This window comes from Thrips palmi, unplaced genomic scaffold (assembly GCF_012932325.1).
Source record: "Thrips palmi isolate BJ-2018 unplaced genomic scaffold, TpBJ-2018v1 HiC_scaffold_12, whole genome shotgun sequence".
Lineage (NCBI taxonomy): Eukaryota > Metazoa > Arthropoda > Insecta > Thysanoptera > Thripidae > Thrips > Thrips palmi.
The window spans coordinates 7,140,079-7,155,463 of NW_023144623.1; the positions used below are offsets into that span (position 1 = coordinate 7,140,079).

The 15,385-nt window shown below is 55.6% G+C and overlaps 2 long non-coding RNA genes across 2 annotated transcripts in view; both read right to left on the reverse strand.

The window, feature by feature from the left end:
• Nucleotides 1-97: 97 nt before the first annotated feature.
• On the reverse strand, nucleotides 98-14,866 carry LOC117640718. The gene is made up of 7 exons (XR_004587448.1): nucleotides 14,792-14,866; nucleotides 12,525-12,563; nucleotides 7,832-7,865; nucleotides 2,325-2,393; nucleotides 1,990-2,116; nucleotides 1,782-1,917; nucleotides 98-157 (listed from the first exon to the last, which is right to left on the reverse strand). It is a non-coding gene; the product is annotated as an uncharacterized LOC117640718 (long non-coding RNA).
• LOC117640719 overlaps nucleotides 14,866-15,385 on the reverse strand; it is a 73,292-nt gene continuing 72,772 nt past the window's right edge. Inside the window, exon 4 of the long non-coding RNA XR_004587449.1 lies at nucleotides 14,866-14,899. This is a non-coding gene — a long non-coding RNA (uncharacterized LOC117640719). The remainder of the gene's footprint in view (nucleotides 14,900-15,385) is intronic.

Genomic DNA, 15,385 nt, shown 5'->3' on the forward strand with positions numbered 1-15,385 from the left:
GGGCGGCGGCGGCGGCGGCGCGGCGGGGGCGTTGGGGGGCCGGCTGGGCCCCACAGGGCGCCCCGTGGGGCCGGCGGCGTCGGCCGGGCCGGGGCGCGGGCGGAGGCCGGCGGGCTCGGGCACGGTCGGGACCAGCTGCACCGCCTTCTCGCTGGACCTGCGCAACGTGTCCCAATTGTTTTCAACTTGACCGCAACAACAACAAACATAAAGTGCGTCGGTGTCGCCGGAACCCTTTGCATTGCTGGGCACTCGACGCCGTGCAGGCCCCTGGTGTGGCACTCGTTTAAGTATGCAAACTGTGAGTGTGTGCTCAGCTACGAATCATTTTGCATGTGTAAGTACACAACACACCCGCGGAGAACTCGGCCGCACCCAAAGTATGAGCCTAGCGTGTTCTCATTATGACCATGAAAAGCTCCTTCATCTAGGCAAGAGCTCGGGACATCCATTTGCGTCGCAAGTGAATGATTGGCTTATGAAGACATCGTCGGTCTACCCCTGCCCGGCATGTGCCCAGGGTCTGTGCCCAGGGTCTGTGCCCGGGGCATGCCCTTGGGCCGTGCAGGGGCCGGATGGTAGGTTGGCATGGCGTGGGGCCGTTAGGGGCCAAAAATACGATACTCCTTCACACATCACACAAAGCATCAGGCGGGAACATGCACCGTGTGGGTAATGGCCGAGGGTGCTCCACAAAAAAGACATGACAAAAGTCGCGCTAAATGGTGTTGTTGCCTTTCACTCCACAAAGAATTCAGGTGTTTTCCGAGACTGACGAGCTTTTTTATGTTTCATTATCAGAAATTTATCAAAGTTTTGGTTTAACTGCAGATACGTTCTGCGTAAGGTGCAAGTTTTTCGTTTTTGAGAAAAAAGCATTCCGTTTTCTTCTTTAGTTGCCAGAAACGAATTAATATTTTCTCACGCGCATGTGTGTGTTTGCTAAAGTTCAACCTCGTCAATGTGCAGAAAACAGTGTTTTTCCCAAACTCGCTGCTTGCTTACGGTCTGTCCATGAAGGGCCTGTGGTGGCAACATGGTGCCATGCATGGTATGACCATACCGTGCTGACTTGTCACACTGCTCATGTCTCCTCATGACGCTCGCCGCGAGGCCTGTTCATGACAACACTCATTTTTATTCCCGGAAATTAAAAATATGGCGGACACGTTTTCTGTTTTATGGCGCATTGCCACACGCACGCGCCGCGGCCCTCTTTTTTTTGTAAAACTAATTTTCTTTTGTTGGCGCGGCCCTGACAGCGTCGAGGGGGTCGTGGCGTGTGGCCAAAGTTCCTTGACTGACGACAAATTGGCGAGTGTCGCGTGTTTAGGCAATCGTTTCAAAATCTGGATCGGCGCACGCCGCCCCGCCCTGCGTCGCACTTGACTGATGATCCCAAGGTATGGCGAGGCAGCGGGAGGGGGGGGGGGTCAATGTTGACGCAGTGCAGTGCCGCGACGACAGCCCCCTGATGAGGCTAATGAGATTTCACGCCCAAAATTACCCCCACCCTCTGCCCTTGCCTTGTTTGCACACACGAAAAAACAGGGGGCTTTGTTAGCGGGTAGGGAAAAATTTGGAAAGCTTACAGCGAACACATTTTACGGTCTTCTGGACCGTGTGGCTTAAGTTTCCCCCTTCCTTTTAAGTTTTTTTTTCGAAGATCTCATTCCTGTAAAACTTTAAGCGCCCCACATTGCGTATTTCCGTACACATTCTTTTCGTCCGTCTGCGCACTCTTTTTTTTTTCGAAGTTCGGCGCTGGCGATGCGACTTACCCGAGGGGAGGATGGCTTGGGCCGGGGCAGGGCTGGCAGGGCTGGCAGGGCGTCTGAGAGGCGAGCGGGGGTATGTGTTGCTGCAGGAGCATCACCACCATTTGGGGTGGTTGGCTGACGCCGAGCACGCCAAGCCCTGGTGATGGCAACACACGATGAATTTCTTTTCACGTTTCAGGAAGCAAACAAGGTTGCAAAAAGTGCTCACCTAGTCCGCTGGGTTAGCAGTGCAAAGGGACTCGTCTGGGCAGGCGTAGTCTTGGGGGAAGCGGGGCGAGGCTAGCAGGGGGAGTCTGGTCTCGATGGGGCGCTCGTGCCGCGGGGCTGCTCCTGTCCTGCCAACATGCAAGCCTTTTGAGTTCCAAGTTCCAGGCACGTTCTCCATAAACATACTATCCTCAATTTTCGACAGAACTACAACAAATCTACAGATCATGATTTTATACATTTGAAAAGGTCGTCGGAGAAAGCAGCCGGTTGCAATGACAGCCACCGAACTGGGTGCCCCCTCCCCAACCGCCCTCTCCACGCCACTGTACTCACCTCGTGACTCGTCACACCCCGCTGGCAGCTCGCGACCGCCTTGCTGCCGAGTCCAGTTGCGGTGCTCGTCTGCAACAGATTGGCACGGATCAAACACTTTGCGGTGTGTCAGTCGCCGGGACCACCTCCATGCCCGACAACACCGTAAATCTCCGAGCGCCGCAATGTCGCGCGTCACGGATGACGTCACGAGTGACTCGATTGGACGGCGTGACAGACTGCGCGTTGCGCCGATGACGTCACGCGGCGCCGCGATTGGCTGGCCGGCCGGCTGTAAGTCTGCGGCTGACAGGTCACCAACACAGTGCACCGACCGCAACCGTGCGCGGGCGGATATGTGGCGGTGAATTTTTTTTTTTCAAGCACACGTCTTTTATACCACTATAGTGTCTCTTCCCCTGTCGGGCCGAGGGTCGGAAAGGAGAAAGGGAAAAGGGGGGGGGGCTGTGAATAGTGACACAGAGGAAAAGGGGGAGGGGGGCTAGACGGTCTGGCCTGGTCTTGATGTGTCTTTGGCGGCATCCTGCCTCCTTGGCCTGTCCTTTGACGTCACGGCGCCGCTGCAGCAGCAACACCACCACTAACAACAACAACAACAACAACATGCCCTGGGCGGAGAGGCGTGGCGTGCGGCCTCATGCAATCTTCCACGTTTGTGTTTCGCCCAAAGGAGAGGGGCCTTTCCGGGAGGCCTCTCTCTTTAAAAATGTAACCTCTGTTTGCTCGGTCGCGTGAGTAATTTCATCACACGAAGCTACTACTCTCTCTCTCTCTCTCTCTGCAGGCATCAAACGTCACGAACAGACAAACATTTCGCACCTACCCACTTTTTTCACGCCGAAAAAATAGTAACAAAAAAAAACAACGGTAAATTTATTCTAACATGCGTTGCTTCTGAAAAAAAAGTTAGGTTTGCATTGAAAATAGATGATTCGGTAGACTCACAATTTCTGATGTCAATTCTCTTTTTCTCTGTTTCTTTTTTCAAACAGTGAAAGTACCCGGGCAGGGCACTGCAGGGTCATTTTTCTGGAGACCCGCGATTTCCCCGTCCCTATGTTTTTTTTTGTAGCAGTGTCGGTGCCGGGGAGAGCACTAGAAGGTCATTTCTCTGGAGGCTGCGCCACGCTGCGCCGCGCTACCCGACTGGGAGTGATTCTTCCAACGCGGTGTTTATACGGCCGTTGCGCCGCGTCCTTCCTTTCGCGCCGCACCGCTGCAGCCCCGAGCCGTGCCCGTTGCTGTTCGTGTGCCATGCCGCGAGCCTCAACTTCCAGTACTTCGGGGTCCGGGCCAAACGACGGAATAATGAAGCATTGCCGTTCTTTTGTTCGGCGCGCGGCTTCGGCCGCACCGGCTGCTTTCGGACCGCTTCCAGCTCACTATCAGTGCCCTGGTTTTCGGCGGCGCTGATCTTGCCAAAGAGCATCCCCGTGGACAAGGACGCTCTTACCACTCGTTGGCGCGTAAATTTCAAAATTGTTTTCTCCTCCACGTTTATGTTAAAAAAAACCGTCACGTTTCGTACACTCGTTGACAGAGCCTTTGATTGCTTTCCCCGTGTGTTTGCTCTGAGCGGTGTGTGTGTGTGTGTGTGTGCGTGCCTGCCTGCCGTCCGTGCCACAGAGACTGTCCTAATGTGCCGGTGGGGTCGTCATTCGGGTCACGGCTCGGGATTAATGCTCTAATAACTTCGCCCACCCCTTTTCCTTCTCTCCCAACGAGCCCCGCGCACTGCACTGTCAGAAAAAAAAAGAAAACTTGTCAAAATTCCAAACATTTTACTTTTTTTTCCCGGCATGAAAATGTTTTGCATGGGCGTCCGTCAAACAAAGTGAAAGTGGTGATTCGCCGTCGCGCGTTACTCGCCTTGTTGTTGTTATGATTGGGCCTCGCCGACTTTATTAAACTTTGATTTTTGCAGAGTGGGTTTCTGGCAGTGTATGAGTGGAGCAGACAGGTGCACGGGGATTGGATGGGCCTGGGCCGCCGGGCTGCCCGGGCCGCCGGGTCGATGCCAAAGTTGGCCAAAGTTTTTAAGCGAGAACGAACGGTGTTGATTGAACTACTGGAAGGCAGCAAAACAAGAAGATTGGACCTGAGCAACCCCGTCTGGGCGGCTAATGGGAGAGTCGGTTGTCTCTTGAACCGCGGTGCAAGTTGAACAACAACCAAACAATAACAACTAAAACTGTCAACAAACACTTGAAAGCGGTGTGCAGTGTTCGGTGAAATTCGCCCTCCTATTCACATGAGTTGTTTTCCGAGTAAAATGGGTGCAGTTTACGGAGGGCGATTGAAATGGTGCGGGACCCGTTCCTCGTCCGTGATGCCCTATTGCTCAGTAGATCACCCCTCCCCTCCTCTCCCCCCTCCACCGGCCTGTCGTGGCGCTGTGATGTCGGTCGCCTGCCCGACCGACCAGCCCGACCGCACGTCGCCGCAGCCAGCGTGTGGCGCGGTGTGAGGTTGTTGCCGTGCTGCGGCATTTGACTCGAAACAGCTCGCCTCGCAAAATGGTGCTCTGCTTTGAGGGTCCGTCTCACGAGTGTTGTTGTCTACACTGCATCACAACGCAAGTCTTTCACATTGGCTTTCAAAACCTCTGTGGTAACTCAAAAACCAAAAAAAAAAAAAAAAAAATCACAACGGTGCAGCAGGAGGGACGCGCGCGGCTCTGTGGATCGCGCAAAAAGTTGGGGGTATCAACAGGTGCGCTGTTGTTACTACAATGTACATGTTGTCCTCACAATGGTCGGAGGCGTCGTGGGGGTTGCACGCACCCACTCACGCACACAGACTCACACACACACACAGACACACTCTTTCACTCACTCGCACACATCCGACGCGTGAAACAGGACTGCAGGGCTCTGCGGATGTTGGGCCAGTAAAGCGGCATGGCGATGTGATTATCGGCCGCGCCTGGTGTGGCGTTAATGACATTACCTCCCCTTGTCCTTGCAGACACCCCACTCCACCCAGCTTCCAATCTCTCCCCGTGCCAGTGTACACGTTTTCGGTCGCCACCGAACTCTCTCTCTCTCTCTTTTGCTCTCTCTCCGTCTCTCTCTTTCGATCCCTTCCTTTATTGGGCGGCATTCCCTTTTGGAAGGCATCGGCAGTCCCGGAGTCGTGAGGACGGTGGGCTTGTCGTTGCCCCGCCCTCCCTTACTCCGCCCGTCAAGTCGCGCCAGCGGACACGCACGCACACACACACACACACACACACACACACACGCACGCACGCACGCACTCACACACACGTGATATTACTTTCGTGACACTCAGCCTCGTGTGTTCGAGGTGTGGCTGGCCTACTTTACGGTGCGTCACGTGATTCCAGACCCCCCCCCTCTCTCTCTCTTCGGCCGAGCGGGGCGCATTAGCAATACATGTGCGGCCTGCCGGGCTGGCGAGGCTGGCAGGGCTGGGTAATGCGCTTCAAGCCCCGAAACAGAGACGCCAACGATTCCGTGCGCTACAGCGGCCCCCGCGGCCCCGTCCCGGATTGGATGGGGGATTGACGAAGGCCTGGCCCCGCCTCGCCCCGCCTCGCGACGACGTGTCTCGCTACAGTGTACGTGCGGAGTGGCACGACACTGGAGACGGCGGCCGCCGAGGAAGGCCGGGAATGCCTTCTGGATCTCATTCATGGTCGACTCGATCCAGAAACTCATTAGCGTTTAGAGGACACACGGCTTAATGGAGTCTGCTTCGTATACACTGTTGAGTTTCTACACCAACTTGCAAAGTTTTTTGAGCAAAGGTACCAACTATATTTATTTTTCCACGAAGGCCCGATTGGCTGGCCCGCCCAGGGATTGAAAACGGATTGGAGGTGAAAATTGAGGAAGGGAAGACGGCGGCTGCGGAAATGGAGGATTAAAATTGGGTTGGGGAGGCGGGCACGCGAGTCTGTCTCCCTCGCACGGCACGCCCGACGGGTGCGACGGAGACGGCGCCGAGTCCGCTGTTCGTGCGGCCAGGCCGGCGAGGGAAGGAGGAAGGAGGGCACCGGATGCGCATTTCCTTACTGCCGCCTTTCGATCAGCACGCTCCACCCCGATCCGCTCATTGCCCTTGCAGCGCAGTGTACCGCACAGCCAAAGCGCCCTCGAGATACTCAGAGTACTCCATCGCATTCAGGGCAGCTCTCGTCAAAAGACCCAAAACTAATTTTTTTTCAGTTGATCTGACCGCACCTTCTTTCCCCCCACTGAAAACACGCCACCTTAACGATCTACTTTGGTGTCCTGGATGGAGGGGGTGGGGGAGGTCGTGTCAAAACGGGCCGCGTATTTTAAGAGCGCGCGTCTAAACGCCACCGCGGTCGCTCAGTGGCGGCCCGGGGACCGCCTGGCCTGCCTGCCTGCCCGCCCCCGCGCGGGTCAAGGGAAAGCTGAAAGATTGCCATTTATTATGGACGCGCAATAATCCATCTCCAACTACCCCCTTCCCCTCACCGGGCCGCGCCGCCGCGCTCGGTACGACGTGGTCCTGGCGGATGAAAGATTCATCCCCCTAAATTTCTCATTCCTTATCTTGGACGCTCAGTCTTATCTGGGGGCATGAAAGTTGCACACGGCGGGATTGTGTCGAGTGTGGCGGGGCACTCCGTTAGGCCCTCCGTTAGGCCCTCCGCGTGACCCCTCTCTCTCTCTCTCTCTCTCTCTCTCTCTCTCTCTCTCTCTCTCTCTCACGCATTATTCAAGTCGGCCTAATTCCGCGGCACACTTCTTCGGCCGGCCCACAGTGTGGTCTGTCTCTCTCGCACTTACGGTGGACGCGATGAGGCCGCGAGCGAGACAGAGCGACGTGGATAGGCACTGTTGTTGGTAATCTTCCCGCTGAACGGACAACGTTTTGCCGGCTTCCTTGCGCGGCGGCGGACGCTCTGGAGCTGGACGTGGCGCCGAAGAAGGAGGAGGGGGAGCAGAGGCAGTGCAGCCACGACGGCATAAGCAACAAAGAGAGCAAGGATTCGAATGCCATCGTTGCCGTCTTTGTTGTCATTGCCGGCGTGGCCGAGCGGTGCTCGTCCTGGAGGTCCTGGAGGTCCTCGAGGTCCTGGATGTCCTGGAGGTCCTGGAGGTCCTGGAGGTCTTGGAGGTCCTGGAGGTCTTGGAGGTCCTGGACGTCTTGGAGGTCCTGGAGGTCCTGGAGGACCTGGAGGTCCTGGAGGACCTCATGGTCCCTGCCGCCAATCGCTCTGCCTCTCACGCACCTACACCGCACGCTCCACGAGTGCGAGGGAGACGAGGCTTGTTTTGGCGCCGACCTGTGCCGAAAATGATGCTGGCTTCCCGCCTCGGCCAAGAGAGAGAGAGAGGGTGGGTGGGGGAGCCAATGTCAGGAATTCCCGCCCTGGACAGGCCGGCCTTTGAAGTCCAGGCGTGATTGTCCAAGAGAGAGAGAGGGGGGAGCCACCGCCACGGCCGCCTGGCCGTGGTAATTGCCCACCGAGCTCCCTGTTGCGGTTGTCTCTGTCTGTCCCCCGCACTCACCTTAAGCGCATCTCCGGGGGCGTGGTTCGGCACACTGTGGGGCACAAGAGAAGAGGAATTAATGAGTTGCACCAGCACATCTCGTTTGTGTGTGTGTGCGTGTCTGTGTGACACGGATGCACGACCACGGGTTCACGGGTTGCATAACGCCTCGATGAATTTTGTTGTCCTCCCCCCCCCCCCACCTTCCCCACAGGTCTGTCCCATAAAGCGGGTGATTACATGCGTGGTTCAGCCTAGCCGCCGTGCCGCCTACCCTGTCAACCCTCCCCCGCCCTAAACTTGGCCCACGTGTTCGCACCTGCCTGCTTTCCCCCTCCCCTTCCCCCACCCCTTCTCCCACCCCTTCCCCCACCCCCCGGCTCCAATCCGCTTTCAGACGCGGCAGGCCGTCAAAGCCTGGCCATGCCGTTGCCATGCCGTTGCCGGCAGCGACATCCCTCATCAATAGTGCCCACCCGGGGGACTGCCTGTATCACACAGACAGACAGACCCGCACACACATTGACACGTTTATGATTAATATCGCGCAGCAGGGACCCGGTGCGCGTATGCCTCGCCGTCCGCCATGTTGTCCGGATTTGGAAAGCATCGTCGCATCGGACCACCCTGCCCCGCGCTTCTCCGGTTTTCTCCGCGAAAGCAATGGCCGGTCTCTCCCCGCGCACGTTCCACGACGTTCTAGGCCCTTATCGTGACACCGCGAGAAAGTTTTTTGACAGAGTGCGGTTTGCGGCACGCCTTTTGTGCGGGCTGCCCTGGGCTGCCTGGCTAGTGGTTGGTGGCCGAGCCAGCCCGGCCAGCCGACAGTCAAGTTCTCGCCTGGCTTTGTACGTCAGGTCCCTGTGCCTCTCTGTTTGTCGCCGTGTGTGTGTGTGGCCTTCTATGTTAATTGCACAGCACAATGTGTCACCATCGTATTGCGCGATGCAATCTCTGTAAAGCAGCAGCTGTATGTATGTATTGAAAGCAGCATAGAGAGCGTCTGCCTGTCTGTCTGCCAAACTGTCCTCTGTTTCGTTTCATTCGCCTGCCCGCAAGTCTTTTGACTCGGCATGTTCTGCGAAGAAATAAGTATAGTGGGCAGAACGACGGGCCGGTCAAGATTTTTAGTCGAGCTGCTTGGTGACAGCATAGTAGCTGCGTGTGTGTGTGTGTCTGCGTGCGTTTGTGTGGGTGTGGGTGGGTGTCTGTGTGTGTAGGTTAGAGGACGTCGTTGTATGGCGTTGGTGTACCAAGGCTGGCCTCAAATGGGGGGAGGTCCTAATTAAAGGGATGGGTGTTTGCAGAGGAGCTCCCCCCTCCCCTCACACGGATCTCGCAAAATCTTTGGGTGACGTCCGAAAGCCGCTGTTTGTCTTTCAACTTTCTCGCTGCAGACTGTGTTGGCTCGGCTCGCTGCGAAAAGAGAAACGTGGCGGAACACGACGGAGGGAGCGGCGTGATTTCGACGAATCCCGAGTCTGAATTTCGAGCGTCGCGAATAGCGGTAGAATGCCGGCCACCTGTGCGCTGCGTGCGCTGCGGCAGTGTGCCCACGCTGCAATGGCGGCACTGAGTGTCCTTTCGGCTCTGGCTGGCCGCCCCGTGGGCTTGCATTCGCAGTGTCTGTCCGTCTGACTGACTGGTCGTCCGCTTGACGCACCACATCGCGCTGTGTGTGCACGGGGTGTAAGGGCAGGTGCTTAGGGTGGTCTCGTGGGCCATCCCCCCCCCCCCCCCCCGTGTGTGTGTGTGTGTGTGTCGAGGCGCCCACCTGTGACGCTGGTGTCGTGTTTCGAGCGCTCTCGTTGTGGGACCCGGCCCGCTCGTGACGAGGAAGAATGATTGACGACGCGCCTGTCACGCCTTCGTCACGTGTCCGTCACGCACGTGCCACGCCTTCGTCACACGTCCTCTTTGTCACGATTCCGTCGGTGCGTTTGCGCACCTCGTGGTCACCGCGTTTTGGTCAGGTGGGGAGTAAGTGGTGACCTCACAACGAAACCAAAAAGCTCCGCACCCACATTGTGTCTTTTCCTCCGTTAGTTGAATTCTCCGCCTCAGCGCGACACGGGACCCACGGGACATTTTTGGCGGCAATCTCGTTAGCCTCGTTCTCACGTTGCTGGCCGCAGCCTCCTCCATACGGCGCTGTCTGCTCGCCCGGTGTGCCACCCCTCAGGCACGCTCCCCTGCCCCTCTCCAGCTAGGCTTTGCCCTGTCTGCTTTTTGACACGCGCTCGCAGACACACAGACACACACACAAACACATTCGTTGCCCTACAAAGTAATTTCTCGCGATATCAAGTCCAATTTTCACATGTTTCATTATTTTTTGTGAGTAGAAAAGAAGAAGCCTGCGTGCGCGGCTCGAATTTAATCTGCTTATACTTTATTGCGGAACGCACTGCGGTGTCGGGGAGGGGGAGGGGGTAGGGGCCAGGGTGGCGTGGTCAGGAAATGTGGGCCTACTTTTCCTGCGGGCGCGCCGCGCCCAGGCAGCCCAGCCCCGGCCCCGCCCGGCCCCGCCTGGCCCTGGCGCCCCGTCTGACCCGAGGCGGCCCCGGCTTCCTGCCATTAGTACGGCATTACCGGTAAGTGGCCATTACTTATTAAAGAAGCGCCAAAAATAAAGCGCCAAACTCCGAGCTCTGATTTTAGCCCCTCACCCGCAAACCAGATTTAAATTTGGAAAAAAAGAAGAAAAGGAGCATGGCGTGAGTGATGAAGATGGAAAGACTAAGCCGGAGACAACGCGAGCAGTGTCCAGAATTTAATTTTCAGCCGAGGGGTAATGGAAACGCACTCTGAAATCCAAGGCGGAAGGGGTTGTCTGACCCCTTGCAGGCTTAGTGCGGGTGCAAACAGGCCGTGGCGGGTGGAGAGAGGCCGGGAAGAAGAGATCATGCGAAATACACGCACGAGCGCGCGCTCACTCACACATTCATACTCACTCACAACGACGCACGGAAGATACTCAGAAAGCAACACGGAACGCGTCTAGCCTGAAGCGGTGCGGACGCTATGGCCTTCACTTCGCGTGTTATTCTCTCCATATACCCTCCCAAGTCCCTTCCGAACTTCTCTATTATCACACCGACACACACACACACACGCGCGCGCGCGCGCGCGCTGAACGAAAATATTCGACTTGCCCTACTCGCATGGAGAGAATTGCTTACAGTTTCAGCCCGAGAAGATAGAAAGAGGTCAGGGGGAAAAGATGATAATTATTTATCCAGTGGTGGTGAAGGAGGTGGAGGTAAACATCACCGTCTGGCTGTTTTCCCTCACCGGTGCTCTTTCCTCATTTGTCGTGCGGAAAGGAGAAAAACAGGAGGGGGACTTTTAAAATTGGAAACTTGGCTCGAGGCTGATGAAGAGGGAGGAACATGCCCCTTCCTCCCCTCTCTTCCCCGGGGAGGGATACGTCCCGAGCTAATTCTGGAGGAGATAAAATCGAGGAAAACTGTGCAGGGAGAGTGATTTCCTTTAGAACGTGCCCGTCGCACACAACGCGCCGAAGCCGAAAAAAAAACCACCTCTTCTCCTCTCGAGTTTCGGGATTTTAAATTTCCTCTCTGGTACTGTTTTCAAAGAGTTGTGTGGGCAGCCCTTGATATCTCTGGTCGTCTCTATGGATGTTTTTGCGATGAAGTGTTTGGCTCTGCTCGGGACCTTTATATCTTGTGTGGGCGTGTGGGTTGTGTTTGTGTTTGCAAGCCTCAGTTTGTGTGTGTGTGTGTGTGTGTGTGTGTGGTGTGCACGAGAGGCGCCTCAAGTCTCGGAAATGAAATCGGCAGACACACAACGCCTTCCATTTCCCTGGGCGGCGCTTGGCGGCGCTTGGCGGCGCTTTAGGGACACTAGCGCCGTCTATCGGCGTCCCGGGGCGTCACGCCAGCAACAATAGCAACAACAATATCAACAATGCGACGTGGCAGCGCTGCGCTCCCGGCGAAGTGTAGTTGCACGCTTTCAGTGTCGCCGAAAGGAAATGTAGCGAGCGAACCCCGAAGGGCCGAAGGGTGAGGCCATTTCCCGTGCATCCATGCGCGTGTAAGTGTGACACCGCACACTCGTCAAAGCGTGTCAGAGTGTCTCAGAGCGTTATTGTTTGACCGCGTGGCTCACGTGCTTTTACTGCGAGCCTCTGCCGACGATATTGGCCCTTTCGGAGGTCGTAACGAAATTCGCTTTTGGCCCCAACAGGTGATTGCAGACGACTCACGCAACTGTCGGTTCGAGCGCTGCTGCGCAGCCAGCCCGTGACTCCCTTGTCTTTTCTCATTTTTGTGCCTCGTTACATCAGATATCGTACCTTTTAATGAAGCTCGCGGAAAAACGAAAGTTTGTTTCCCCTGAAGCGTGTTTACTCGAACTCGTGATAAACACGTGTTCGTTCCATTTTGGTGGAGGCTCTGCGGCCGCGGGGCTCGGGTGTCGCTCCCCCTCCGCAGCTCGGCGGAACATCGAAATAATTAAAATTAAACCGGGGCGGGCGAACCAGAGCCCCGGACCGTCCGAAGTGTCGGCGTTACTCTGTGTCCAACACTGCTTTATCAGTCAACGTTGCCACCCGAGATTCTGCCGAGGCAGGAGTGAAGCAAGCTAGGTTATTTAGCCGGCCGGCCCACTTAATGGTTTTGCAAGGTGTGCCTTTTTGGTGCTCGTGGCAAAAATAATAGCATGTACTGTGTGTACTACTTACCAACGGGAATTTCTTTATGCCAAGCTTCGGATTCAGCCCCTGCAACAAAGAAAAACAATCTGAGTCATTATCGCTTGCTCATTGTATTTTCATCACAGAGTACACGAGCTCGCCACACTGCAAAAAACTTTCCCTCTCGGCCCGTTTTTCGCGTCACCGCGCAGAAAAGTCTCCCCCCTCCCACTCTTGCTTTGCCTTCCCCCGGACGTGTTAAATGAGCACAGCCCGGGGCCAGACATGCTCCATTGTGTCCTGTTTCTTCCTACTCCGCAGGAAGGGGCTCGCGGCAACGCCGTGTGTGTGTGTGTGTGTGTGTGTGAGTGTGAGGATGTGGCTGTTCGGGAATGTTCGGCACCCGGTCGGAATGTTTTCCCGGTGGCCCTAACGTGATGCACGGCCCAGTGGCGCGAGTGGCGCGCGTGCCGCGCCGATAGGCAACCTGCACGCACTGGAGCGGTATCACGGTATCGGATTCTGCTCCACGCAAGTTCGCGACCAACTTGCGGCGGGCATTCCTGGCGTGGAATCCGGCGGAAGGAAGCACCGCGTTTTCAATAGGTCGCCGCCGTAAAGCACGGCGCCGTTCGTTCTCTTCGAGAGGGACAGACTACCCTCTGCAAACCGCGCTCTGCCCGGGATTTTAGAAATTTTTTGAATTTCAGAGGCGCTTTTCGCCCTCTTTTTAGTTTTCCCTGAATTCCCAGGAATAGTTTTTTGACAGTGTCCTGGAAGACCCTCTGTAGCGTGTTTATTTGAAGCCGCCAATTTGACCCAATTTGGAGCGGTTGTTTCCGGCTCGGACGGAAGGCTTATGCGCCCCGCTGCATTACAGTTTCATTCACTATTGGCCTTGTGCGGCTTTAGCGAATTTAAAATGCATTAGCGAGGTGTGTTGTGCGCGCGTTGCCCGCCCCGCCCCCACCTCGAACCCTCGCAGCCTGCAGTCTACGATTGTGTTTTTATAAGGCGGTGTAAAACTTTATGAAGCCATTCCCGCTCCTGAATCGCCCCTAATCAAATTACGGTGGCGTGGCTGCAAGGCGCTGCAAGGAGGGAAGGAAGGCTGGCCTTTCTGCCACGTCGGGCCCACTTGTCTCGCCACCGTCAGAGCGTCGAACTTCTTCTCTGTCTTCCGTTCCGTCAGTGTGTCTGCCTGTCGTCGACCTTGTGGGCACTGTGTGCCTCGTGACCAGAGGGGATGTTGTTGCCTTTGCTCGGAGTTTGTCTAAATTGCTTCGTCCAGAACATGCTGATTCTGAGCAGGAGTCCAGTGGAACGACTTGAAGTTTGTGGATTGGTTTGTGGCCTGATATTTCTAAAACTCTTAACTGTCTTAAGTACTGTAATCATAAATTTTACTTCGAATAGGGTAAATTTGTTTTGCTCAGAAAAACGAACTCTTCGTCCGTTGTAAATTGAAAAGTATTCATAAAATAGAATGCACTTGATTCGCTTAGTGCGCTTTTCTGGTGAGGCGGGGCACATTGAAATGGCGGGGCCGGGACAAGGCGTTCGAGGAGGCGGAAGTTAAGAGCAGCGGCAACAACACTGCCCGCCATCCTTCATCTAGCGCAGTGCAACGCGGCTATCAGCCCGCGCGGGCCGCGCGCCGAGCCAAGAAGCCGAAGCAGTGCGAAGCCTCTGCTATCTGCAAAGTCGCTGCGCAGCGAATCATGCGCGCCAATCCCTCGTTCTTTTGTCTTCCCCCGGCGGGAAAAAAAGGGGCAAAACATCAACAGAAAACAAAACAACAAACTCGGCTGTCGCCTTGCGAAATGAGTTACGGTGCGGCCGCGACGTCAAGGCGACTGCCGACTGCGATTCGTTGCGGGCCTCCTCTGCTCAACCGGGTCAAATGCCGCCTTCGCTTTGTTCTGTTTATTTGTTTACTTTGCAATGGTGTTCATAATATGCACGGTAAAACGGAAACTGGTTTTCCCAGGAAGCCAATGGTGAAGGTATAGGCGATTTCCAGGAAGTTCCTGGGAAAACCAAGAACCGTTTTTAACGTGTGGAGCGTTAACTGTTTGCTAAGTATTTTGAGCATCCATAACCTTACAAAGAAAATAATTAGTCTTCTATAAACCAATTCTTCGTACGAATAATTAATTTGTGGTTTCTACTCCCTTTACTCAAAATACTTCGTAAGGTTGTCACCGTGTGTCAACTGTTCATTATTTGGCAGCTCATTGTGCGTGAATCAAGCCGAGTGTTTAATCAACGTCCGTGTCCCTGCTGGTGGAGACCGTGACGTAAGTTGAGCTCACCTGGTCTGGCAGGGGCCCCGGCTGGGGCAGACTGGAGCGCCGGCTGGAGCGCAGGCCGCTCGCAGCCCCGCCACCGCGCGGCCGCCGCAGTCCCGCCGCCCCGTCCATCTGCAACACATTGTGCAACACATTGTGAAACTCGTTGATTGCGATTGCAGGGAAGCAGGCAAGGGCGCAATCAGTGTTTCCTGGGTTAATCGGCACCTGGACATTTAGCTGTGGCCGCTCACGTGTCCCGGAAAAGTCCATTGGCAAAAAAAGGTGGCTGCGTCATTGCGCCTGCTGGCCACTAGTGCTTAATTATGAGGCTGCTGATGCTACACCAATGACTGGGAAACACAAAGTTTTCGCAAAGTTTGGCAAGGTCGGCTCACAGTCGTTCTCCCGGACAATTGTCGGTCTTAGGGCTCCGTAGGTACTCAGTAATTATGCAAGAGCCCCAGCTCGCACAACTCGGTGGGTTTTCGTTTTTTGTCTCGTGAAAAAAATAAAGGGGCACAGAAATTCCGTTCCATATTGCAGCTTTTTTCCATCCCTTTGAAATAAGCCGTCCCGGAATCGATTGGGGCAGGCCAGTTGTTGAAGAGGGTCGTC